Source organism: Oryctolagus cuniculus, chromosome 20 (genome assembly GCF_964237555.1).
Source record: "Oryctolagus cuniculus chromosome 20, mOryCun1.1, whole genome shotgun sequence".
NCBI classification, from domain to species: domain Eukaryota; kingdom Metazoa; phylum Chordata; class Mammalia; order Lagomorpha; family Leporidae; genus Oryctolagus; species Oryctolagus cuniculus.
Genome location: NC_091451.1, coordinates 33,115,035 through 33,142,890, shown reverse-complemented (window position 1 = coordinate 33,142,890; position 27,856 = coordinate 33,115,035). Strand labels below are relative to the sequence as shown.

At 38.8% G+C, this 27,856-nt stretch overlaps 1 long non-coding RNA gene across 6 annotated transcripts in view; it reads left to right on the top strand.

The window, feature by feature from the left end:
• The first annotated feature begins 13,944 nt into the window (after positions 1 to 13,944).
• The window catches only part of LOC138847271 (uncharacterized), a 241,126-nt gene continuing 227,214 nt past the window's right edge, over positions 13,945 to 27,856 (top strand). For all 6 annotated transcript variants that reach the window (XR_011384998.1, XR_011384996.1, XR_011384999.1 and 3 more), the window contains exons 1-2: positions 13,945 to 14,081; positions 24,098 to 24,155. This is a non-coding gene — a long non-coding RNA (uncharacterized lncRNA). The remainder of the gene's footprint in view (positions 14,082 to 24,097; positions 24,156 to 27,856) is intronic.

The window sequence follows — 27,856 nt, the reverse complement described above, 5'->3', positions numbered from 1 at the left end:
CTAGAGAATCCGGTCAATTCCTTTGAGACGGATATATCCCAAGTTTCTACACTCTTTGCCTTATAATATTTAAAAATTTAAAAAGTTGTTTAAGAGGAAGAGAGATAAAGAGGCAAAGAAAAACACAAAGAGAGAGACAGAGACTAGGCAGAGAAACCGAGGAGAGAGTTCCCATGTGCTGGTTCACTTCCCAAATACCTTCAATGGCTGCATCTTGACTATAGATAGGGCTTGGAACTGTGAACTCAATCCTCTTCTCCCACATAAATGCCAGGAGCCCAATTACTTGAGCTAACACTGCTGCCTCCTTGGATCTGCATTAGTGGGAAGCTGGAGTCAGAAGCCAGAGGTAGGAATTGAACTCACTCATTCCAATATGAAATGCAGGCATCTGAACTGCTAGGGTGAATATCTATTTTCTATTATAATATTTGAATACAAGTTCAGCAATGCTAAGAGAATACAGACTGCCAGAGGCGATCAAGGGGGATGAGAAGAAAGGGTCAAAGGGAGGTAAATATTAAAATGCTTTCATGCAGATGTTTCAGATTATTTTAAGCAACTATTTCAAGGCTGTTGCTTGCCTCCTATTTGTGGCAGCATGGGATGCCATGAAACTCAGAGATGAGAGGTGTGAATGAGCTTGTATTTGCATCGCAATAGCTCTATCTGTCACACTGTAGCAGTGACTGATCCTGTGTTGTGTAATGGTTCTGCCTCTGTTACTGTAGCTTCCCAGGGAATGCTTTCAGGTTACACCTTGGACAGGTTTTATAAAGCCCTTGACACTGGGTAATGAAAAACCCAAACTGTCTGGCACAAATCAAGGTCAAGGAAATCTATCGTAGGATGGTTTAGAAAGTATTCTTAAGAAACTGTCCTAGAAGTGATTTTTCATTTCTGAAAAGTAAACAATTAAAAAAAAAGCACCCAAAGAATTTTAATTAAATTGATGAAAAACGTTACCAATCAAGAACAAGTCTATCTGGCAAGTGAAAGGGTTCAAGAAATATAAATTTTATTGGATTATAAGGTCCTGAGATTGTACACTGATGTCTGAAAAGAGTTTTTATTCCTTCAGATTCTACACTTTCCCGATCCCAAGACACTCAATCAGAAGAACAGCTGATTTATTAACATATTTTGGAAGAAACAACTCATTATAAAATTAAATTTAAATACTTTAGTTTAAGAAAATTTAAAATGTAGAAATACATCCTAAGAGGGTAAGTCATCTCTGAGCATTAAAGTCCCCAAACTTTGCTTAAGACATCACAGTTGGATAAATGCAGAGTAAAAAATAAAGAAGACATACTCCATGCTGTCCTTATTATAAATCCTTAAGAAAATAAAAATGCATCCATGCAAGTATAGTGAGTGTTGAGCTCAGTTCTTTAAAAAAAAATCAATTTGAAGTAAAGTGAGAATCTGTGTCCACTTGAAGCCCAGTTAAAAGGACAGATCTCTGGTTTTATGAACAGGAGGTGTAGGAGGGAAAAATATAAACACACTGGTATTACAAAATTGTAAAATCCATGTCCCATTTTGGTACACAGCTTATTAAACTTTTGGATGATTAAGCCAAGGAAGATTTAGAAACAATGGTTTTCTTTTGCTTCTATAGCAACTTCCTTGTAACATTTTTATAGCTTATCTGAAGCAGTTATTTAAATGCTAGTTTATCTCAACATTTTGGTTTCTCTGTCCATTTATGTATGCTATAAAATATCCATCTTCATCATTGCTGAAGATAAACTACACATATCCTCATCCTGTTCATTATAGGAACTCTAGATATTGCTACAAATGAAAGAGAAAAATAAGTTAATTATGAAAATGGTGTGTTACATACTGTACAGTGTATTTCTCAACCATTAACAAGCAAATGGAATATAAACAAATCAATATCAGAACTGATAAAAGCATAAAATGGCAAGATATTAGCATTTAAAGAATGCTCTTGTCCTTGTTTTACTGGAATCTGCTACAAATAAATGCCTTGGGGAGTAGTCAATTTACTTGCATTGCTGTTGTTATGAGTTGACCACTCTGGGCAAAGTGTTCAGAAAAGGGCAAGGCAGTGAGCGATTTGGAGTCTCTAGTCATTTGATGAGAACTGTGAGGTGAGATGCAAAAAAAATCTCAGCCATTTCCGTACAAAATGTCACCACATTCCAGGAAGCCCAAGGGAATACTCAGAATTTTGACTGTCTACACAGAAATCTTTTGTTCATCTGAGGATTTTAAGCATTTTCCAAGGATTTATGCCACATGTCTCAACTCTCAATATGATGGAAGCGGAATATGTGGTTATAGAATATTATAATATGCAATAAGACCACACTAGTAAATTTTTAAAGGCAGAGAAACAGAGACAGAAAGACAGAAGGCTCTTATCTGCTGTTTCACTCCTGAAATGCCCACTTGTCAGGCCAAAATGCAAGCCAAAATCTTCATCTAGGTCTTACATATTGGGGGCAGGGACCCAATTTCTTGTGCCATCATTGCTGCCTCCCAGGATCTGCATTAGCAGGAGTGAGGAGGAAGGAGATGGAGTCAGGGATTGAACCCAAGTATGGGCATCCTGACATCTTAACCACTAAGTCAAAACACAAGCCCCAGAGCAGGTGCTGTGGTGCATCGGGTTATGCCCTGACCTGCAGTGCCAGCATCCCAAAGGGGTGCCGGTTTGAGACCTGGCTGTTCCACTTCCAATCCAGCTCTCTGCTATGGCCTGGGATAACAGTAGAAGATGGCTCAAGTCCTTGGGCCCCTGCACCCGCGTGGGAGACCCGGAAGAAGCTCCTGGCTCCTGGCTTTGGATCAGCGCCATTGTGGCCAATTGGGGAGTGAATCAGCTGATGGAAGACCTCTCTCTCTCTCTCTCTCTCTCTCTGCCTCTCCTCTCTCTGTGTAACTCTGACTTTCAAATAAATAAATAAATAAATCTTTAAAAAAAAAAAAAAAAAAAACAAGCCCCAATAAAGTAAGGTTTTAGAAGACTTGATCGGGTAGCAAACAGGGTAACATTGGCTATATACAATTCTTCTTCTTGCAGCGTATTAATGGTGCCCTTTAATCTTTAGCTTATGTTTTTTTCTTTTGTTTTGCTAGAGAATTCAGTTGCTTGGGAATTGTACATAACAAGAAAACCTTTGTTTGTCCTTTTGAGTGATTCCTGTAGACCTCACAGGATAATGGCAATTTTCTTTTCTTTTTTTTTGGACAGGCAGAGTTAGATAGTGAGAGAGAGAGACAGACAGAAAGGTCTTCCTTCCATTGGTTCACCCCCAAATGGCCTCTACGGCCAGCGCACTGTGCCCATCCGAAGCCAGGAGCCAGGTGTTTCCTCCTGGTCTCCCATGCAGGTGCAGGGCCCAAGCACTTGGGCTATCCTCCACTGCCTTCCCAGGCCCCAGCAGAGAGCTGGACTGGAAGAGGAGCAACCAGGACTAGAACCGGCACTCCAACTGGGACTAGAACCCAGGGTGCCGGTGCTGCAGGCGGAGGATTAACCAAGTGATCCGTGGCACCAGCCAATGGCAATTTTCATAAATACTTAAGCTGAGTGCTTAATTTCATAAGGCTTCATTCCTTTCACCTGGAACTGCCATCCTCCAGGAGTTCACCAAAACGACAAACACAAAGTAAATGAGGGAGGAACCCCATACAGGTCCCCCAGGCATTTTAGAAAACTTAGAGTTGTTCCTTGGGCCACATATGTGTATGACTCCAAGAAAGGTAATATTGTAGATGTCAAGGGAATGGGCACTGTTCCAAAAGGAATACTCCAGTAATATTACCATGGCAACCCTGGAAGAGTCTCCAGTGTTACACAGCATGCTGTTGACATTATTGTAAGCAAATAAGGGCAAGTTTTTTTTTTTTAAGTTTTATTTATTTTATTTGAAAGGCAGAGTTACAGAGAGAGACAGAGGGAGAGGTCTTCCATCCACTGGTTCACTCTCCAAATAGACACAATGGCTGGAGCTGGGCCTGTCTTAAACCAGGAGACAGGGGTTTCTTTTGTCTTTTCCACATGGGTGCAGGGGCCCAAGCACTTGAGCCATCTTCTGCTTTTCCCAGGTGCATTAGCAGGGAGATGGATCAGAACTGGAGCAGAAGGGGCTAGAAACATTGCCCATATGTGATGCTGGCACTGCAGGTGGTGGCTTAATTTGAAATGCCACAAGAGCAATATTTTTTTAAAGATTTATTTATGATTTGAAAGAATTACACAAAGAGAGGAGAGGCAGAGAGAGAGAGGTCTTCCATCCGATTGTTCACTCCCCAGATGGCCACAATGACCAGAGTTGTGGTGATCAGAAGCCAGGAGCCAGGAGCTTCTTGCAGGTCTCCTCCCTCTCTTATTCCCACTCTTATACTTAACAGAGATCAATTTCAGTTAAATTAAAACACCTAAGAATAATTGTGAAACACTATTTCTTACACTTGGTTTTGAGGATTGACGACATGCACATCAACATGTCTTAACTGTTTTACCAGAAAATTCTTGCCAACGAAGATAAAGTTGTGTACTAACAACTAACTCCACTGCTTCAGGAAATTCTTACAAATTAAGTTTTCTGTTGAAATTTTTTCACTGTTCAACAACACTTTGCTGATCAAGAATTGACTCAAAATCTTTACCTCCCTGTTTAAACCAACTCTAAACTATTGGGTCATGAATTTTGCCCAATTCCAACCTAGTTTATCTCTTTGGTAGAACTGCCTTTAAACCCCTTCAGTTCAAACCCAACCTCTTATATATTCTTTCCTAAGGTATTCCACTGTGTCTCCATAGATAATCTGTCAAGGTGCTATTTTCCTTTGCTTCTGTGAGTTTGAAAGCTTGCTTTTCAGTACTGGTATTGTGATGTAACAGGTTAAGTCACCACATCTCTTTGGGTTACCTGTTCGAGTCCTGGCTGCTCACTTCCTGTCAAGATCCCTGCTAAAACATCTGTAAAAGCAGCAAAAAATGGCCCAAGTCCTCAGGGCCCTGTACTCATGTGGGGGACCTGTATGAAGCTCCTGGATACTGGCTTTTCCACGGCCCAGTTCTAGCTGTTGCATCCATTTGGGGAATGAACCATAAGAAGGAAGATCTGTCTCTCTGTATCTCCTTCCCTCTGAAACTCTGGCTTACAAACAGATAAAATAAATCTTTAAAAAATAAATAAAAATCTTGGTTTTCTTTGCTCATAGATTTCTTTTCTTGATGTTGTGTGGAGTTAAAATTTTGTAGTGGATAGAGGGAAGCTTAAAAAGTGGTTTCAAGTTTAGTGGAATCTTTCTCATGCCACATAGAAAGAAGTGTTTATTTTGTATGTACTTAACACTAATAAATGATCAGAAATAACATTATGACAATGTAAAATGAAGTGTTGAATGCAGTTTGTTGGATATAATCATGAAAGGTGCTACTTATACTTTTCTCCCTTAGGTTCTTATAGCTTCACCTACATAATATTCCTATGAGAAAAACAGTAGACTTAGTTCCATTAATCTTCATTCTGTCTATTCTCATTTGTAAATTCATAAGAACAATAATCCAATTGTCTTATCTCGAGTTGATGCCAATCAGCTATTCCTAGATTTGCAGGATTATCTAGCACAGAGCTCTGGAGTATGGCCCAGTGAATTAAAACTGCTTCCATTAAGTAATGACTCATTAGGATTTACAGAGCCACCATAATTGATGTCCTCACTTTGTAGAGTTAGATAATTGCCATGGGAAGATACAGGATAGATTTTGATTCAGAGAAGGGGGAGCTATAAATGCAACAACATGTGGAAACATATTTGGAACTGGGTCATGGGTAGAGGATGAAAGAGTTCAGAAGTACATGCTAAAATATGCAAGCTAAAAGTGATTTTGCTGAAAGGGCAGGAAGGAAGGAGGGGAGCTGGAGAGGAAGTTTCCATCATATTATGGGATACAGGAAAAGTCATAAACAAATGTTGGTAGATATGAGTCTCAAAAGCCCCAGAGATGAGGAGCATAATGTTGGAAACTGGAGGAAAGCAATCCTTGTTGTGCAATAACAAAAAAAATTTGGCTGAATTGTGTTTGTGTTCTAGTGATGCACATGGAATGTAGAACTTGAGTATAATCAAAGTGCATATTTAGCTGAAGAGATTTATAAGCGAAGTGTTGAAAGAGCAGATTGGTTCCTCCTATCTGCCTCTAGTAAAATTTGAGAAAGATGAATTTAAGAAGGAATAATTGAGGAAATAGGAACCAGAACTTAAACAGGTGAAAAATTCTTAGCCTATCCATACTGCAAATAATAAGGAAGTTTGTTCTGAAGAGAACATTACAGCATGGCTAAACCACTTTATAAGAAAATTGCTCTGGGTATGAACCATGTATCTATCAGTCATCCAAGTAAAAACAATGTCAGTTTGAGTTGAAACACGATGAAATAAAGGAGAGTTATTGGAAATCTTAACTTACAGAAATGGTTCACAGAGCTATTGTCTGTGAAGGTGCACTATTTTACAAGACAAGGAAAAGATGTCTCTTGAATGTGTTTCGGAGATGATCGTAGGTGCCTCACTGGTTTCAAAGGGGATGGCCTTATTTTTCACAAGTTGGATAGTGATCACCCTGAGTCTTAAGGTCATGAACCCTGCCTCCTTCCAGCAGAGCTTATGCAGTGGGCTCTCTACCCCAGGGAAGGTCCTTCAAGCAGACTGGCAGCCTAGCAGTTCTTGAAGGAAGAGCATCAAGTCAAAGATGATTATTCACTATCTTTGAGACTGATGAAACTCACCTTGTAAGATTTTGGACTTGCTTGAGACCTGTCACCACTTCCTTCTTTCCCTTTTTTTCCTTTTGCTGTGAGAACCCACATGTTATGCCTATTATATTTTGGAAACACAAAGTTTGTCTGATTTAAGAGACTTGCAGCTGGAAATAAATTTTGTCTTAGGATATATTATATTCAAGTCTCTCCCAGAAATAATATTTAATCAAATGTGTGACCTAGTCAAGTTGACACAAGATATTAACCATCACACTGATGCAAATGGCCTGTGTATCACTCTGAGAAACGATCTCTTGTTTTAGTGTTGAACAATAGCTCTGTATTTTAGATGGCACTTCTTCACTTTGTTGGTTCTCAGATAGGGAAGTTCTGTATCCTTGTGATCCCAAAAGTCTGCATGAAAATATTCCAGTGTGTGATACTTTCAAGCCTTGGTTATGAAAAATCCCCTTTACTGTTTCTATCACCAATATATAAACTGGCATATATTGACCCTCAGATAATGTGACCAGCAGATTACTAAGTGGCTACCACTGTTTGTTCGGCATATTAACCACTTTGCCAATACACAATGTAGTCTTCATGACCTTTCTTTTTAGGTAAACATGTTGACAAAATTTGCAAGGCACACTGAGTGACAAGAGGAGCGTGATGTTCAAGCTGCCTACTCCACAAAGCTGCCGAGTTAGTGGCTCTGAATTCTTTTTTATTTGACAGCCTTCTGGCTATAAGGCACATTATTTATCTTGCACGATTGCTCTTGTTTATGTCAAAACAAATAAACAATGAGAGAAAACTCCAGCACAGAAGAAAATGACAGAACACATTCTGCTCAGAGTAAACATAGGACTTTGCATTTCTGATTATATGTCTGGAGGCAGACTTGAAAAATTTGAGAAATAGTGATAGGTGACCCCTCCTCCTTTTGGTTCCTTTCTTTGCTTCTTTGGTTTTCTGTTCTTTGCTTCTTTGGTTCACTTTCCAGTTGCCAACATGTTCAGTTTCTTTTAGTATTTTCACTATGAAAATATGGTATCTTGAAATTTTAAAATAATCTAATTCAATGATTTAATTATTGTTGTATAATTGGTATCTTCTTTGTGTCAGATACTGTTGTAATGTTGAGAAACGACAGTGAGTTAAGTAGACAAAACTTTTGTCCAATGTTATATTAATTATTCAAAGACTGTAATAGTTCCTCTGCATACTGCTTTAAATATATTTCCTCAAGTCAAGTTCTTTTAAAAATTTTCTTTATTAGAGCCGGCGCCGTGGCTCAATAGGCTAATCCTCCACCTTGCGGCGCCGGCACACCGGGTTCTAGTCCCGGTTGGGGCGCCGGATTCTGTCCCGGTTGCCCCTCTTCCAGGCCAGCTCTCTGCTATGGCCAGGGAGTGCAGTGGAGGATGGCCCAGGTGCTTGGGCCCTGCACCCCATGGGAGACCAGGAAAAGCACCTGGCTCCTGGCTCCTGCCAGGATCAGCGCGGTGCGCCGGCTGCAGCGGCGGCCATTGGAGGGTGAACCAGCGGCAAAGGAAGACCTTTCTCCCTCTGTCTCTCTCTCTCACTGTCCACTCTGCCTGTCAAAAAAAAAAAAAAAAAAAAAAAATTTTCTTTATTAGAAAGAGAAAGAAGCCAGTGTCGTGGCTCACTTGGCTAATCCTTCGCCTGCAGTGCCGGCACCCCGGGTTCTAGTCCCCATTAGGGCGCCGAATTCTGTCCCAGTTGCTCCTCTTCCAGGCCAGCTCTCTGCTGTGGCCCGGGAAGGCAGTGGAGGGTGGCCTAAGTGCTTGGGCCCTGCACCTGCTTGGGCCCTGCACCTGCATGGGAGACCAGGAGGAAGCACCTGGCTCCTGACTTCAGATTGGCTCAGTGCCAGCTGTAGCAGCCATTAAGGGAGTAAACCAACGGAAGGAAGACCTTTCTCTCTCTCTCACTAACTCTGCCTGACCAAAAAAAAAAAAAAAAAAAAAAAAGAGAGAGAGAGAGAGAAGAGAGAGGAAGGAGGGAGGCAGGGACGGGAAGAGAGAGAGAAAGAGAGAAACACCGAGTTCTCATCTGCTGGTTTACTCCATGAAATTCTCCCAATAGCCAGGGCTAGGCCAGGCCAAAGCCAGGAGCCAAGACCCCAATCTAGGTCACCCACATAGGTGACAGGAATTCAATTACTTGAGCCATCACTGCCGCCTTCCAGAATGTGCTTTAGTAGGAAGCTGGAACTCGCAGCAGAGCCAGGACTTCCAGGTACTCTGATGTGGGATATGGGCTTCCTAAGTGTCATCTTTAACAGCTAGACCAAATACCCATGACCTTTCATGTTAAATTCTGAACAGCTGAGAATTTAGTTTCTAATTTTACTTTCATTTTCAAATTGAGAAAAGTGAGGCTTAGAATGATTATAGAACTTATCCACTGTCACATAGCCAAATGAGAGCATGAAATTAGAATCAAGGCAGTTAAATCTGTATAGAAAGTTATTAACAAGGAGATTATAAGGAATAAATTCTGAACAAAGATAAAATTTTTCCAGTTTTTTTTTATTTTTTAAAAGCTGTCAAGTCAAGTGTTGGCATTGTGGCATAGTGGGTAAGCCCATGACCTTTGACACTGGCATCCTCTTTGGGTGCTGGTTCAGATCCTAGCTGCTCCGTTTCTGATCCAGCTCCCTGCTAATGCCCTTGGAAAAGCAGCAGAAGATAGCCCAAATATTTTGGATCTTGCTATCTACATGAGAAACCCAGATGAAGCTCCTGGCTCTTGGCTTTGGCTTGGCCCAGCCCTGGCCATTGTGGCCATCTGAGGGAGTGAACCAATGGTTAGAAGACCTCTCTGTCTTTCTCTGTCTCTCTTTCTCTTTCTCTCTCCCTCCCTCTCTCTCTAACTCTTTCAAGTAAATAATTCATTTTTTAAAAAGATGTCAAATCTAAACTGAAGAGTTGGAAACGTGCCAGGGGATTCCAATTCAATCCCATCAAGTTGGCATGTACTAATGCCGTCTCACTAGTCCCAGTGATCAATTTCTGTTCACAATTGATCATAATGATAGGATTACATATCAAAGGGATCACATAAACAAGAGTAGTGTCTGCTAACACTGATAGAATTAAAAAGGAGAGAATGATTCAACATGGGAAGCGGGATACACAGCAGACTCACAGAATGGCAGATGTCCTAAACAGCACTCTGGCCTCAGAATCAGCCCTTAAGGCATTCCGATTTGGCTAAAAAACCTATGAGAGTATTTCAGACATGGAAAGCCAAGACACTGTGGCCAAAAAAAAAAAAAAAACAAAAAAAAAAAAAAAAAACAACAACAACAACAAAAAACCCTAAATGAAAGATCTCTGTGAGTGAGATCCCAGTGGAAAGAACAGGCCATCAAAGAAGGAGGTACCTTTCTCTGAAGGGAGGAGAGAACTTCCACTTTAACTATGGCCATGTCTAAATAAGATTGGAATTGGTGAACTCAAGAGGCTTCCGTAGCCTTGGCATCTCATGGCAAGAGCCTCGAGTGATTACTGACGTCATAAATAAGAGTGCCAATTGGTAAATCAACAACAGGAGTCACTGTGCACTTACTCCTCATGTAGGATCTCTGTCCTTAATGTGTTGTACTATGAGAATTAATGGTAAAAATAGTCTTCAAACAATACTTTATACATTGTGTTTCTGTGTGGGTGCAAACTTGAAATCTTTACTTAGTATATACTAAATTGATGTTCTGTATATAAAGATAATTGAAAATGAATCTTGATGAAGAGTGGGATGGGAGAAGGAGTGGGAGATGGGATGGTTGCGGGTGGGAGGGTGGTTATGGGGGGAATATCTGCTATAATCCAAATGTTGTACTTTGGAAATTTATATTTATTAAATAAATGTTTAAAAACAGTTTAAAAAAAGGAAGGTACTTGTGCTGTTTAATTTATGTGTCACCTTGATCTGGCTATGGAATACCCAGAGAGCTAGAAAAACATGATTTCTGGGTGTCTATGAAGGTGTTTCCTGGACATATTAGCACTTAAATGGTAGACTGAATAAACGAGGTCTGTTCTCTCTAGTGTGGTAATGATCATTCTATCTCTCGAGGATCTGGATAGAACCAAAGTCAGAACAATGGTGAATTTGCTTTCTGTGCTTGAGGTAGGACATCTTTCCTTTTCTATACTGGGGCATCAGTGTACCTGGCTCTTGGGCCATTCGAATCAAAGCTGGGACTTAAGCCATTGACTCCCCTGGTTCTCAGGCATACAAACTTGAACTAAAACTACTCCACTTGTTTTCCTCGGCTTCAGATTTGGAAACTGTAGATCACAGCCTTTCTCAGCCTCTATAATCTTTTGTCAAATTCATAATATCTCATCTGTCTATCTCCTGTACATATGAAGGCACTTCATAAGGTCCATAGAAATTTGAATAAAATGTAACTTAAAATTTTGAAAACAATGCATCCTTTTCTCTTATACACATTTTTTTCATGAATGTTTTGAAGACACCTAATATATCCTATTGATTCTGGTTCTCTAGAGAAGACACATACAGTTTTTAATAAAAGTATGTTTTGTTACTTTTGTCTCATTATAGAGTATAAAATATGTGTCTTAATCCATTTTTGGTTGCTAGAACAGATACCAGACTGCATATTATAAAAGAAAGAAGTTGACTTGAGATCATGGTTCTAGAGATTAAATAGAAGGCATGACACTGACAACTACTAACTGTTCTAATGACAAGTGCCATCATACATGGATGTTTCCAGAAAAATCACTGGAGCATCCTTAGAACCTAAAACAAGCATAATGTGGTTGTATGCACAGCCTGCAGCTCATTAGTCAGTGATTCTCAAAATGAGCACCCTCAATAAAATAATTCTGAAATGTCAACGTGTGTTCGATGGAAAAAAAACATAATCTGATTTTTTTTTCAAAAGACTTTATAGCAGAATCTAGGTTTAACAGGATTCAATTAAAAGAAGTAGATTTAAACAGAAATTGGCAAAATTTGTAAATGTTTCATAAAGTTTCAAATCATATTAAATGTACCACAAATCAATGGTGTTCACTGATCTTATTGAGATCAGACCTGGGCATTGTCAGCATCCATGTCAGCTTGCATGTGGTTTCATCACTTCCATGCACTACACTTACTTAATATCAAATGGTAGGCAGAGGCTGGCGCCGTGGCTCACTAGGCTAATCCTCCACCTTGTGGCGCCGGCACACCGGGTTCTAGTCCCGGCCGGGGCACCGGATTCTGTCCCGGTTGCCCCTCTTCCAGGCAAGCTCTCTGCTGTGGCCAGGGAGTGCAGTGGAGGATGGCCCAAGTGCTTGGGCCCTGCACCCCATGGGAGACCAGGATAAGTACCTGGCTCCTGCCATCGGATCAGCGCGGTGCGCCGGCCGCAGCACGCCAGCCGTGGCGGCCATTGGTGGGTGAACCAACGGCAAAGGAAGACCTTTCTCTCTGTCTCTCTCTCTCACTGTCCACTCTGCCTGTCCAAAAAAAGAAAAAATGGTAGGCAGAGGTCATTTATAAGAAAGATCAGGAGGATTCCCCACCCACCAACTGCAGCTATGTTTATTGTAACAAAAAATGTACCAATGAGCATAGGATCACAGCTCCATAAAAAGCCTGCTGTGTATTGAAAACTAAAACAGGGTAACTGCAAGCACAAGATAGAAAACATTCTGATAAAAATAGCTAACAGAACAATGATGAAGATGACTATAACCCAAGAGGATCTTTCAACATTGATTGAAATTGTGCCAGATGTCCCAGCATGACTGTGCTTCGGTAGAGACATCTGTATTCCATGGATCAGGCTGGCAGGCCACTGAAATCAGGCTTTAATCCAACTTCAAACTGAGGAAGTGGAGTGGAAAACAGCATCAGACACATGAGGTGATGGCCAGAAATGCTCTATATACTCTGCAAGAGAAGTCTCATCTGCTCAGCCTTAACCTTTCTCCTAGCCACACATCTGAAGAGGCAAATTGTAATTTATTGTCAAAATATGGATCATCATGTTCTGGTGTCTTAATGTTCCAATGTAATGATTTATTCTCTCTGAGATACCTGTCCACAGTAGGATTTGGATAATAGTTTACAATCAGGAAATCAGATATCCATTTGTGTGTGTTCACAAGAAAAAGAGGAAAAAGAGAGGATGCGTGTTATTTTCTGTTCTGTTGTGGGTGTTTTATTTGTATGCATATAATCAGTTTTAAAAACAAGCATAAAGATTAGTGAATCTTATTAATTACATTAAACATTGTATGTAATTATGCCTGTTTATATAGACATAAACTTTGTTCAGTTGGAAGCCTTGTTCTCTAAATGTCAACTATTAACAATCACTGCTAAACCAAATCTTGAGACTGAATCAGATATGGAGATAATAACATTTACTGAACAGGTAGCATGTGCCTGGAATCATTCTAAGCACATGACCAGTACTTACTAATTTAGTGCTTGCATCATTTTTATAGGTGGCTGCTGTTATTGTGCTAATTCTCAGAAGAGGCTCAGAGAGTTATGTAATGTGCCAAGGGCACAGAGCTGGACATGGTAGAACAAGAATACAAATGTGGACAGGTTAGCTCCAGAATCTGCTATCTTAGCATGTTTCCCATTACTTCAAATCTTTTGTTTTAGAAGTGATACTTCATTGGCTCAGAATCACTGGCCAGAATTTTGCTTGAACCATACATTCCTTCCACTTATTTAAAAATTCATTAGATGTGATGTTAAGTTGATTTCTTTAAGCTATTTTCAAAAATATAACTTATTAAATCATTTTATTGAAGAAATAAGCAAAAAGAAATCTGAAGGACAGTAAGAAGGAAAAGAGGAGAGAAGGTGAGAGAAAGACAAGAGAGCTCTTAAAATAAATTTATGTATGTGGTAGCATGAACCCTCCCACTCCTTGTCTTTTTCTAATTAGAAGCGGCTTTCACAGCTGCTGCACCACCTCTGTTAACCCTAGCTCTTGGACGTTTCAAACTGTGTCTTTTATTTCTCTTAATCTACATCAAATAGTCTCTCAGTTCTTTTAACTGGATCAGGGCCAAACTCAGTGCTGCTTCCTGGTACAGCTGCTTCCTGCTAACAGGCTTGAAGTGTACTCTGTCATTGTTTGACAAACACATTTAGCTTAACAAGGTTGTGACACAGTCATAAAGTTGGTCACAACACTTATCCAGAAAGATCCTCTCTGGGATCAAAAAAGCTGTTTCCCCCTTCATCCCGGCACAGGCTTTGGTGTGCTGATGGATGCATGCTTGTCTCTGCCGGCCCCAAGCATTTCACAAGGTAAGGCTTTCAGATTGTTCACATTTGACCACATACAATTAGCTTAAAAAAAGTCCACAAATACTTTTCCAACTTGCTAGCCTTTTCTTTCTCCTTCACTGAACTGTATACTGAAGCTTAGAATGTGGAAGGTAGTAGAGTTTGGTGTTAGATTGACTGGGTTAAAGCCGTAGGTAGCCCTGAACACCAGGCAAGATGGATGACTGTAGTAGAATTGGAAATAGATAGTAATGTGTGTGTGTGTGTGTGTGTCTTTGTGTGTTTTACAATTGAATATTGTGTTAGCTTCCTAGGGCTATTGCAACAAGGTACTGAGCATCCATAATCTGAAAGTCTGACCTCTAAAATACTCCCAAATCTGAAAATTTGGGGCATCCACATAATGCAAAAAGTGGAAAATTTCAACCCTGACATCATGTGATGGGTTGCAGTGAAAACAGTCAAACTGGAGATATTGTATAAAATTACCATCAAGCTGTGCATATAAAGTACACAGGAAACATAAATGAATTTTATGCTTAAATTTGGATTCTACCCCCAACATATCTCACTATGTATATGCAGATATTCCACAATCTGAAAACATCCCAAATCCAAAACTCCACCGATACCAAGTATTTTGGATAAGTGATACTCAATCTGTGCTACACACTAGGTAGCTTGGAACAGAAGGGAATTATTCCTTCAGTGTTATGGAGACCAGAAGTGCTACATCAAGGGGTCAGCATGACTCCACTCCTGAAGGCACTCATGGAGAATCCTTTCTTACTTCTTCCAGCTTCTAGAAGCTTCAGTCATTGATAATTTGTAGATGCATCTCTCCGGTCTCCGTTATCTTCATATGGCTTTCTCCTCTGTGTCCTTACTTTTCTGTTACAAGGATCTTGTTATTAAAATTAAAATCAACTTCTTTTCCCAAGGTATTCTCATCTAAAATTTTTAAATACATATCTCACAATCTTCAAATATGGCCTCATTTTGAGGTTCTGCTGGTTAGGCTTTGAATATGTATATATATTCAAATATATATAAACATATATTCAATATATACTATATATGTAGCTTTTTAGCTTTAATTTTTTTAGTTTTAACAGATTCAATAATTTTTCATAGATAAAATTCTAAGAATATAATGATATTCCCTTCCCCTCTGCCTCGCCCTCTCCTTCCTTCCTTCCTTCCCTTCTTCCTTCCTTCCCTCCTTCCTTCCTTCCTTCTTCTTTCTTCTTTCTTTCCTTTTGCTTTTCAGATACATTATAAACAAGGACTTAATGCTACCTTTAATAACAAGTAAAAAACCAAAAGAACATAGTTTAGCATAAAAATGGGCAAGGGCTATGGAGGATATCATGTTGCACTAAGCTGTTTCATAGTGATGCTGCCTGCTATCTTGGGTATTCTACTGGAGAACTTAAACCATTTTCTCTTATAGTAGGATGCTATGTTTCCCCCCAATTCATATTCTGGAGCTTTAGTTCCAATGATAGTATTTGGAGGTAGTGGCCTTTGGGAGGTAATTACTCATGAGGTTAGAACCCTCATGGTGGAATTAATTCCTTTATAACAAGAGACATAAGAAATCTGGTCCCTCTCTCCTTCTATGTAAGGACACAGTGAAAAGCTAGTCATATGTAATCTAGACACTGAATCTATTTGCACCTTGGGTTTGGACTTCCTATCTTCCAGAACTGTGAGAAATATTATTGTTTATTCCAGTCAGTCTATGGTATTTGTGATAGTAGCCCCAAGACAGTAGAATTTATGAAGTAATGTCGATATCATGTTGTTTTGCCTTTAACATATTCTTTAACATAAGAAAGTGATAATGTGAAAATAAGAACTAGCCTCAAATATAATGCAATGAGACATAGGGAGAAGCACTAGGTGACTCTGTACTCTCAATTGGTCACATATCAGACTTTATTTATGTGAATGTGGGTTCAATTTGAAATAAAATGACAAAATTAAGAACTCTCTAAGTGAAGGATAAATAGCATTGATGATCATTTCAACAAAGTTTATCAAGAGAATCAGTTCCTCATACATTTTGACTGAATTTATTTTCTTTATTCAAGGCTACTCTGGTGCAAAATTTTTTGAAATCCCTGCATATTTTTTCATAAAAAAGACCTGCTATATAATGTCTATTTCCATTGTCTGGCATATTCTAGGAGTACTATTGTGTGAAAACAGGTGAATTTCTTTATAGTCATAGTTATAGAAATAGGACTAGTAGTACCATTAGTAGTTCTAGTATTAATAGAAGTAGTTAAAAATTCAATAGCAGTAAAGTAACATAACCTTTGGTGATGATGCACATAGTATTCTGTAACCAATTAAACTCTGGTCAAATGTTAATTATTTTCTTCATCTTTATATGCTCTTCATTTTGCACAAAATGCTCAAACATGCATTGATTAAATGGAGATGACTTATTGACCAGCTTAATAACTTGGTTCTTATTCATAATTTTCCTGTACTAGGAAATAAAGCTCTACCATCCAATTTCAGGTCTCAGGAAGAGATGAATAAGAAACAGATTTAACTTGTGGGCAGGTAATGATTGCTTTGTGTTTGAATTTTCTTAAGATTTATTTATTTATTAATAAGGCAGAGTTACAGAGAGAGAAGGGTGGGGAGAGAGATTGATTTTCAGTCTTCTGCTCATTCCCCAAATGGTCACAATAGCTGGTGCTGAACCAGGCTTAAGCTAGGAACCAGTAGCTTCTTTCAGATCTCCCACATGGGTGAGAGGAGCCCAAGTACTTGGGACATCCTCCATTGCTTTCCCAGGTGCATTAGCAGGGAGCTGGATCAGAAGTCAAGCAGGTGGGGCTAGAAACAGATCTTAAATGGGTTGCTGGCATTGCAGGTAGCAGCTTAACCCACTGTGCCACAATGCTGGAGGATTTTCAACTTTCAGGTCTGACATGCAGTCATCTTCCCCACCATTCATGTTTATGTCATAAAGCTCCTGAAGTGATTTGTGCTTGAAGCTATAGATGTGTAGTTAGGACATGGTGAGTGACATGAAAAAGTAGGAGTGAAACTTATTTCACTGATTGCAAGGAGTTAGGGCCTATCTAGAGATGGATCATGGCCTCCTCTTGCTCAGAGTTCTGCTATGATGAGATAGATAATTCATAGCTAACCAAGGCCACCCTGCTAAATCTGGAGTGACACAAGGAGTCCCCAAATAACCGTCACAATACTCCACTTGCTTAGGACCTCTACTACTTCTACTGTTGCTTTTGTTCTTTTCAAATGTGTAATTAAAGCAGTTGCTATGTGAGTTATTTGAAGCCAGAAATATAAAGGCGAATATATAAAAATTTTAGATCCATCACTGAGTCTACACCAGGTGTAGTATTTGGATCGAAGTCAAGGTTTTCTTTCAATCATCTTTATATGAGAATACTTGTTAAAATACTATGAAGTGAAAAGTGTGCTAGCCAAGTTACTCAACTGTGTGGGTGGATACCTCTTGCTGGTTTTGCTGAATGGTAATGGAATAGAAATGAATGTGCTTTGTTCTTTCTTTGCTGGTCCTTAGAACTGCTTTATTTGCAAATCTGAGCTATGTTAGCATAATCCTTCTGACATATACCAGTCTGAATTCCTTTCATATCACTGTTTGGGTAGACAGGAGAGAAAGAGAACTGTGGGCTGATAGAGTCACAAAAATATAACCTAAATGAAATATCCCTCTCATTTTGGCCATTAAAGTCATCATCATCATTGTTCCTTCTTGGGTGGAATAGAGATATTTTATCTTTGCAAGAATTTTGGACAGAGCAATAAACTTTATTAAATAAAGCCCCGAATTCAATCTTCAATCTTGTATGTCCATTTTTCTACAATAGTTATGTTTATATAACTCACCTTTCTGCTCAGTTTTTAAACAAAATAGGCAAGTATGTGCATATTTTAGTGAATTAATGGGCATAATCAAGAAACTACAGGAAAAACATGATTTAAAGTCATCTTAAAGGGGCTGGTGATTTGCAAGAGTGTTAATTTTTTAAAAACTGAACTAGAACTGAAAGACTTGTGTATATCTCCAGGAAATGATATGTTCAGGTGAACTGAGATGTCCTGAAAAATGAGGCTTACCTTACTTCATTCCTTTTTTTTTTTTTTTCAGTAGAGGTTGGATATTGTCAAAAACTTAGAAAGCGTGGCTCACATAAATAAGAAATGATTCCCATGAATTTCTTTTGGAATGAACATGTATCAAAAATTTAGCTCATTATCAAGGAAACCAGAAAATGGCAAATATGGAAAGCATTTGAAGATCAGGTGTTAATAATGTCACTCAGGAAAAATATTCTGAAATGGTTGACCAAGGGACAAAACTACTTGATCACAAAATGTGCTGCTGTCATTCTAATTTTGTTGGATTCACATACAGAGGTTCAGCAAGAGGTGTTAATTAATTATATCAGTTTTCTTGCAAATTGTCAGAAAATCCAGAGGCTCACAGTGTTGAGCAGGTTAAATATTGAGCCCAGAGAATTAACTTCTGTCTAGAGAATCCATAAGATATTTAAGATTGAATTTCAATATCATGTTATGCGTGAGGGGTGTGTGTATGTGTGTGGCTTTTTCAATGTGCCTTTTGGATCTTCTATTCCAAGGTCCAAGGCTAAGTAACTAAATCCAAGCCTGGAAATTTGTATCCACAGGTTGACCTGTGTATCATATAAATTTGAATGAGTTGCTTTCTGCTGAGACCCTGTAAGACATAGAACAGGTATTGCCCCAGTTTCCTGGAAGGTTTGTGTGGGCATCAGTTCCACATATGAAATACAGCCCATATCCCTTAATGATGTGTTTGTCATATCTAATTATAATGAGATTTATTCTCCAATATGTTGCTGCAGGTGTAGCCTGGGTTGCAGAATCAATTTTTCCAATTATATTCTGGCAAAAAAGAGGTCAAGTTCTAGCAAATGACTACATTTCCAAGAAAAATAGAGACTGAGGACACACACACACAGACACACACACACAGACACACACACACAAAGGTACCTCAAAAAGTTCTTGGAAAAATAGAATTAAGAGATAAGTTTATTGTGGTGCAAAAAATTGTAAATCCATGCTTAGTTATTTGATAATATGTGTTTCTATGACCTACTAAAGACCACTGATAAATATTCATATATGAATTCTTATATATAAGATACTAATTACAAAGTAAAGATTCAAGAGAAATTCCAAAGAAGAGAAAGAGCTTCTGTATATAGGACAACTGAACGTAAATCTAACACAACCCTATTCCAAAAAAAAAAACAAAAAACATTTGATAGATTTCCCCTATCCATTTACTCTGTACTATGTAAGTTAATTATGATTTTTTTTTAAATATCTGAGGTCAGGAGCCAGATTCCATGAAGTTACCTGCTTCTGAGTGAAAAAGGGTCTTGTAAATTCTGATTCAATCTCTTGGGACAATCTGAGAGTTACTGATGCTAACTCGTAGTTGAGAGCCTGTTCTCATGAGTTAACTTCTTGAAATTTCAGTAGTCAAAAACAACTGGTAGAGCTCTTTTGACTGAAGAACTGAGACTTTTTTGTGAAATGCCCAATTTCTTGCGTGTAGCTGTTACCCAAGCTTTCAAACATCAAACCCAAATGAATATGATTGATTTATTATGGTAACCGACAACATGAGAAAAGAGGAGACTGAAATGCACCATTGGGATACAAGATTCTGACAAGCATTTCCTATGCCAGTAAAAACATGTCAAGGACAGCAAGGGCATAACAAATCCAAGAAATTTATATCCTCTGAAGTATTACATTTTACTTATATAAAATTAATCTGAGGCAGGCTGAGATTTTCCTTTGATTTGATAAACACTTTGCATACAACTCCAGTGGTAACTGTTAGAATATTTAAGAAATATGGGGCATATCAACCAAACTGAGTTACATTAAACATGTCTCGATATTTAATACACAAGCACATATATGCATACACATTTAATATATATAGAGCCTGATTTTGATAAAAATAATACAAAAGATTTATCAAAAGGTATTTGTTTCTCTTGCCTAAGATCAAATCAGGGTCCTAAGACCTTAACTACCAGGTCATGAAAGTGACAGTGCGATATTTTAAATTAATATGCAATGAAAAATAATTAGAAGTGAACTTAGATCTTTCATAAGTGAAAAACTTTTGTTATTCCTTTTTGTTCCCCCTCATTGAAATCATGGGCATAAAAGTCTGCACGTAGCACAATTGTTTCACTGAAATAGAGAAATCTGCTATCTGGAGAGATTATATATAGAAACCAAACACTCATCATTTTCTAGCTATTTGGGATTTCTAGATACAAAACCACATGTCATTTTACCATAGAGAAAAAATTTCTAGTTTGCATTAATATTCTATTTGGAAGTAAAGGGTTAACAAACTATAAATCAACTCATCAAGATGAATCACCCTTGCAAAGGTTGGTGTATTTCATGCCTTTTCATTATATTTGAAATTGCTAGAAATAAACACACACAAAAAAGATTCATTAAATTTGAAACTGTGTGGCTTGGTATAAACACTCATTTTGAACATTAGAAAATTTTGTATAGGAAGAATTTGATACCTAAGTTGAAAACATAAATACTTTCTTTATCCCTTGAAAAACAAAAACTCACATTGTACAAACAGAGCTATCTTACTCAAACTTACCCAGATTTGGAAAGATTATTTACCAGTTAGCTCATTTTAGCATTCTATAAAAGGTTCACATAAACTAAGGATTTTGGAAATAATATTTAACCAGATATAGTTGAAGACGTTAATAATAGTAATAAAAAATATTTCTTAAAACTTTACTTTAACACATAGTTTCACATTTTTAAATCTAAAATATTTTGTAGAAATTCTATTAGCTTATCTGAGCACTAAATAAGTAGTAGAACTTTAAGAATTTCATATTTATAGTCTCTTCATTGGAGAATGAAACCAGTCTTACAGTGTTATAAAATACCTTTTGAATTCCTTATAAAAATTAAATGTATGCTTGTATTATATACCAGTTATGGGTGCTTTTAAATGAATATTAAAAATCAGTTCCAAGATTCATTCTGATTTGGTAGGTTTAAATTTTTAGGAAAAATGCTTCTTAGCTTATATTTTCATAAAGAGGATTTTTATTGAAAGACTGGACATTCAAAGCATTATAATTTTGGGTTTCTGATCTGTGGGGTTCTGCAAGTTTTAGATTCATGCAAACAATCAGAATAGACTTTATTTTGAGAGAATTTACAATTTATTAGTGATTTTCAGAGGAAAGCAAATATTTCATGATCACACAATGGAGCTATGAATTTTTTCAATTACACACAGAAAGTATCCATTACACAGTTTCAGCAAGAGGCCAGAGTTAATCATATAACCCAAAACCCCAAGTAGATCTCAGCAGGATGTCTTGCTCTCCAGTGGATAAGGAATATATTTTAAAATTCTCTTACAATTTACAGATAGATAAACATACACACAAATAAAAATGACTAAAACTCAGTTAGAATTGGACAGACTAACAGACCTGACCAAGAATCGGAAAAAAAAATGAAGCAAAATAGAAAAGTTGAAAAATTAGAAGGGGGAGGTAAAGACATCAGACAAAACAGTCTGCAAAAGTAGAACCCTAGTGTCACTTGGAACCAAGAAAATATCTCCCTATATTCAAACAGCTCAAAAGGGACACTTCTCAAAATAAAAAAAAAAAAAGTACTTTAATTGTCCCTGGCAATTGAATCCATGTGGTCATGTCAGTGGGACATCCTTGAAAGCTGTCCATGTATAATTTTCAAAAATTGAAAATATGATTTTCACATAAATATTAAATATATGCCAAATGTATTACCTTTTTTTAAAGAAACAGCAGAATGATATAATAGTTCAAAAGCTGTAGAAAATCAAAGGATATTATAGTTCATCAGAAAAAGCATACTGAAAGTGTAAACTAAGGTTAAGTCTCGTGTCTGCTATGTGTTGAAAAGGATTTGATTCCTGAGCTCAAATGTTTAATTCCAAGAATCACGGAATGCTAATGGTACTGGGAGAGTGGAGACTTATTCCAATTATCCCGTTTGAGGTGGTCTTATGGAAGCTCCTTTGACCACTGGGGACGTGACCTCAGAAGGTTATTCTCATAAAGTTGGTAATAAAATCTGAGCTGGGCCCAGATGCTCTCTCTGCTTCCTGGTTCACCATGTGACCCTTCATCTGCTCATGTTCCACCATGCACAGCCCTCATCAGATACCAGACTTAGGGAATGCCTGAACTTGGACTATAAACCTCCAAACTATTAGCCAAAATATACTTTTCCTTCAGACATAGCCCATGTCAGGTATTGGCTCTAGTTCTAAAAAGCTGACTAACTCATTGTGTTCCAGGGCAACAAAACCATATCATTTAGTATTATCTTCTACACCTGACCAAATTATTTGTGTCTGCAAAAATCAAGTTTGCATGAAATGTCACAGACTCTAGATGGTAATCAGTAATAGCACATTAGATGAAAAAAAATTCTTAGAGGATTGAGTCTTTTTTAAAAATTTTGTTTATTTTCACTTTATTTGAAAGGCAGAAAAACACACACACAAACACACACATACAGAGACAGAGAGAGAGAGAAAGAGAGAGAGAGAGAGAGACAGAGACAGAGACAGAGAGAGATCTTCCATTTGCTGGTTTATTCCTTAGGGATACACAACAAACAGAACCAAGCCAGGCTGAAGCCAGGAGCCTGGAACTCAATCTGGATCTCCCACATGGATGGCAGGGATCCAGTCCTTGAGACATCATCTGCTACCTCCCAAGGTGTTCATTAGTAGGCAATTGGATTAGAAGTAGATGAGCAGGACTCAAAGCATGCACTCTGATATGGGATTGGGCATCCCTAGAGGCATCTGAACCACTGTAACAAATGCCTACCCCAAGAATTGAATACTTATTGACTGTGTCATTAATATATAATCCCCAATATGAGTAACAGGCTTGCAACTGTCTTTTTGCCTATTTCCAAGTTTTGTATATTTTTTCTTAATACTGGGTACTTAGTAGGAAATCTAGTCATAGCCAAAGTTTTCTGGAAAAGACACCTATCTTTTGATTATGGAAAATGGAAGTTTTGTGTTACCAAAGATTTAACATTTTGTTTATTCTGGTAGTCCATATCCTCATGAAGATGGGCACTTCCAATATATATTGTATGACGATTGGGTGAAGCCCTGGGGACAGAAACAGTTGCATTTTCAATGATACCTTATCTTTTCATAGCAATAACTCTGAAGAGATATTGGAAGGTGGCCAGGGCAAATAACCTCAGCATTACTCCGGCTTTCATCAGCATGGTTATTTCTAATGGACCCTATGCCAACTTAAATTCCATGCTAAATATATTTGTTGCATCTATAAAATACATCTGCCCCAACTGTATTTAGTTGTGAAACATAAAGCTATTGCTGTCAACTCAGATACTTTTATATTGAATAGCATTTTCTTCAAAGCAACAACAGTTTTAAATGGTTTTATTGAAAAACTTAAGAAACTTCACACTCATGCATACACCAACGTATGTGCACAGCCACCCAAAAAACCAATTCCGGAATTCCAAATTCTTTAAAACATTATGGTGGCTACTTTCATTTTGTGTACATCTCTGCACACCCAGAGTTTCTAACGAACATGTTATTTGTTTAATTGGATGCAATATTAGCCAACTGCTTGGTGCTTATTCTCTGTTTCATTCTGATCTCCTTCAACTCCTGACCTGGTATGGCGTGCTATACATAAATGTCAAAAATCCTTCCAGTAAAGTCCCCAAAACACCTGCAAACTGTTTGAGCTTGATTGCAGGCAGCTGATGTTGATTGCAACGGGAGCATTGGCTGTTTTTTCTCAGACTTTGTAACTCACTCACAGAAATTAGAGTTGAGGAAGACCAATTGGATCACTCTTCAATTGTCTCATTATTGTTTTGATGAATTCATTTTCCAGGTCACTCAGTTCAAAGGATGAAACTTCAGCATTTTCTGGGGCACTTTCTTATTCAAAGGTATTATGAATAAATATTCTTCAGATTAATAATATATTTCTGTAACCAAATTTCTTCTAGCTTCTTCTCATTAGATTCCTCATAGTGTTAAGTAATTCATCTTTCCTACTGATATTTTAGGACTTTTTGCTATTTGTAAGTACAGCCTCTACATCCTCTACAAGTAAATCTGAAATGCTCCCAAATCTGAGATTTTTGAGCAGCAATGTGATTCCACAAATGAGTTATTCACGCCATGCAACTTGGCTTCATTCATAAAATTATTACTTTTTAAAATATTTATATATTTATTTGAAAGAGAGAGCAGGAGGGATAGACAGAAACGCAAACACACAGGCAGAGGCGAAGGGAGGGGTGGAGAGAAGGGAGGAGAGAAGAGGAGAGGAGCGGAGGGTGGGGGGGATCTTCTATCCACTGGTTACTCCCCAGATGACAGCAATGGCAGAGGCTGGGCTAGCCTGAAGCCAGGAGTCTGGAACCCCATCTGGGTTTCCCATATGGGTGCAGGGACCCAAGGATTTGGGCGGTCGTCTGCTGCTTTCCCAGGCAGGAAGTTGGATTGGGAGTAGAGTAGTCAGGACTTGAACCAGCACTCATATGGGATCTGGCATTAGTGGCTTAACCCATTGCTCCACAATGCCGGTCCCCATGTATAAAATTGTTAAAAATAGCATACAAAACTATACTTGCAGGCCAGTGTTGTGGTGTAGCAGATAATGCTGCTGCCTGCAAAGCCAGCATCTCCTGTGGGCTCCAGTTTGTGTTCTGGCTTCTCCACTTCTGATCCAGCTTTCTGCTGGTAGCCTGGAGAAAGCCTCAGGAGCAGGTCCAGGTGTTAGGGCCCCTGACATGTGGGAGACCCTAGTGAGGCTCCTTGCTCCTGGCTTTCGCCTGGGTGAGTGCTCGTTGTTGCAACCACCCGGGGAGTAAGCCAGTGGATGAAGGGTCTCTTTATCTCTTCCTCTCTCTCTGTAACTCTGACATTCAAAATAAATGGATTTTTTAAAAAAATGCTATACTTTAAGCTTTGTGCATAATGTTTATAGTAAGTAAAAATTATTTTCTATTCACTCTCCCTCTCTGCAACTCTGACTTTCAAAATAAATGCATAATTTTATGCTTTCAGCTTTGTGCATAGGGTTTATAGTAAGTATAAGTTCTATTTCAACTTGTGTCACATCCCCCAAAATTTCTCATTGTGTATATGCAAATATTCCAAAATATGAAAAAAATCTGAAATCTGAAACACTCCTGGTCCCATGCATTTCAGATCAGGAATACCCAATATCTGTATTTTCTTGTTTCCACAGGTATATACCCTCACATTGAATATGAAACTGATTTCAGAATCCAATCCATGTTAACATGGGAAGACGGTTGTATATCAAATCCCGAAACATTTGCAAACAAAACAGATTCTCTTTATTTACACTATTCTATGCCTTAGAAATCTGTTCCAGCCTCTGGAATGATTTTGCAACTCATTGGAAATTCACAACAGGCAGGAGTCAAGAGAGTAGGGCTCATTCTTAAGTAATTTAGATATTACAGAGTAAAGACTTGTGGGCGAAGAGTTCCAAGCCCAGATGGTTTTAATTTTTCATGTTTCTTCCTAGGAGACACCTTGCTTCTGTGGTTAGGTGGCATAGCTAATGCGGCATCATATGATTCTTCTGACAGAATCCTAACTCCATGACGTTAGGGTTTTCTGTTTGATTTTTGCATTGATTTTACACTGATAACTTTTTGACTCATGAGATTCCTCTCATGAACTGTGAAGCATTTTGAGAATGCCTTCATGTGTCTGTCAGTTGCATCAGTAGTTTAATTTTTGTATTGTCTGGGGGGCTCAGGGGCACCAGGGCTTCTCAACAGACTCTCAGCATGGACGTCTTTTGGAAAGCTCCGTGTAGAGGCGTTAAGATGCCTTGAAATAAGAGTTCCTGGAGGAAGAAACCACATAGAATGTTCACATAAAAGTGCTAGTTTGGGTAGTAATTATATTTAGCACGTGTAGAGCAGTTTTCATTCCCCGAGCACTTCACAAACAGCATCTAAATAAACCTTTCAATGTCCCATTAAATAGATAAGTAAGCATTATTTTCTTAACATTTTATTTGGTGGAGAAAAAACTCTTTCTGGTGTATAACTGCAGGAAGAGGTTATTTCAGAACAATGATTCCAACTCTTGTGTCTGTAAGCCAGTCTCCAACTCTACCTGTTCCAATTTTCTTTTCAAGGGAACTGATTAATTGGTGCTGGTGTTGGCCATTGTGAAAACGCTTTCAAAGCCATTCCTCTTGAGCATTGTGAGTTCAAAGAGTTTTTAAGAGATGAGTGCCTGGGAAGTTTCCATTGTAGAACTGACTTGATAGAGAAAAAAATAATCCACGGAGGAACTGAACTGCACAAGCCTGTCTCAGTTAGTGAGCTCTCCTCTGGCTACATTAATGATGGTTTGCAGGGACATAGTGAAACTCTCACCAAGGTCTGGAGAAGGTGGCATATTGCTTGCTTTTGGTGAGCTTCTGAGAGCACAATTCTTTCAATAGTTAGAAGCACATTTATTTCCCTTCTTATTTGTCAGAGGCACAGAGAGTCACTACCTACCTGTTTTGGCCTGAAGGAAGATTTTTAACATATGCTTTCTGCTTTCTCCATTTATTGCTATACGTTTTTCCTGAAAACAAAAAAAAGGCTATTCAAAGGAGATAAGTGGACACATTCTTCTAACTGAAGTACCATTTCTTTACAAATGTTGGCTTACTACAAATGAGTCTTTGCATGCCAACTTTGATTATTTGATGGCTCTGTTCTCAAAACTTCAAAGCACAAAATTAATTCTCATTTATGTTCTTCCCTTTAAGCAGAATACTGTCTTCAGATGAACTGGGTAGTGGCTGGCGGGGAGGGTGCAGGTTCTCACATCAAATGGCTTTATCAAGTTGGTTAAGCTTCTTCAATCTCAGTTGCTCAGCAGTAAAGAGGGGCTGTCGCTCCCCGTCTTCATGGAGGAACGACACAGGACCCTGCGCTGTTCTTTTGTCTGCTCGGCCCTCCCCGGGTTTGCTGCTGGTTCTTCCCGGGTTGGCTGCTGTCCCTTCCACCTCCGTGGAAGGGCAGTTCCCCCTGGCCACTTTCCCCACTTCCGCAGGGGAGCGGCACACTGCCGGCCGGCTCTCTCGGGGGCTGCACAGGTGTTCCTTTAGATGTTCCTCCTTTATAGTCCTCTTCCGCCAATCCCAACTCGGCTGCCCACATGCCGAGTATGCTGCTCTCCTCCAATCAGGAGCAGGTCCTGCTGTTTATTGGTTGAACTGGAGGCAGCTGTGTAAAAGCTGTTTTCTCCTCTCCCAGCACCATATTGTGGGAGAGCAGATGCATAGAATAAGTCTTAATTCCAGTAACTTAGTCTAGTCCGAGTTGCTCCCCACAGATCCCCCTTTCTTTTTATTTTTTGGCGTTGATACGCGCCTGTCTTCGGTGTCCCGCGGCACACACTCTGCTCTGCTTGCTAGAGCTGCCACAGGTTCTTACAAGTCCTATCAATCAGGCAAACCGAATCCGGGTCCTCTCTTTGCCATGTTGTGAGGAGGTTTTTAGGCGCTGATGCATGCCTGTGTTCTGTGCCCTGCAGCGCATGCTCTGCTCTGCTAGAACTGCCTGCAGGTGCTTACAAGTCCTATCAGGCAAACCGAACC